The following is a 211-nucleotide window of genomic DNA, read 5'->3' on the forward strand; positions in this document are numbered from 1 at the left end:
AACCTACATCTCACCATATTCTGTCTCACTACCCTCTTTCATATTGATTTTGTAACATCCTCGGTGCAATGTTACTGATTTAAGCTGTGATGTCAAAAATAAGTCAGAAAGACGTATCATTTGGAATAGTGAATGTATAAATATAAAAAATGACAGGGGTTCGATTTCCGTGTTTTGATTTTATATTCGTCTTCCATTATTGGAGAACGAA

Source organism: Penaeus monodon, chromosome 15, assembly GCF_015228065.2.
Source record: "Penaeus monodon isolate SGIC_2016 chromosome 15, NSTDA_Pmon_1, whole genome shotgun sequence".
Lineage (NCBI taxonomy): Eukaryota > Metazoa > Arthropoda > Malacostraca > Decapoda > Penaeidae > Penaeus > Penaeus monodon.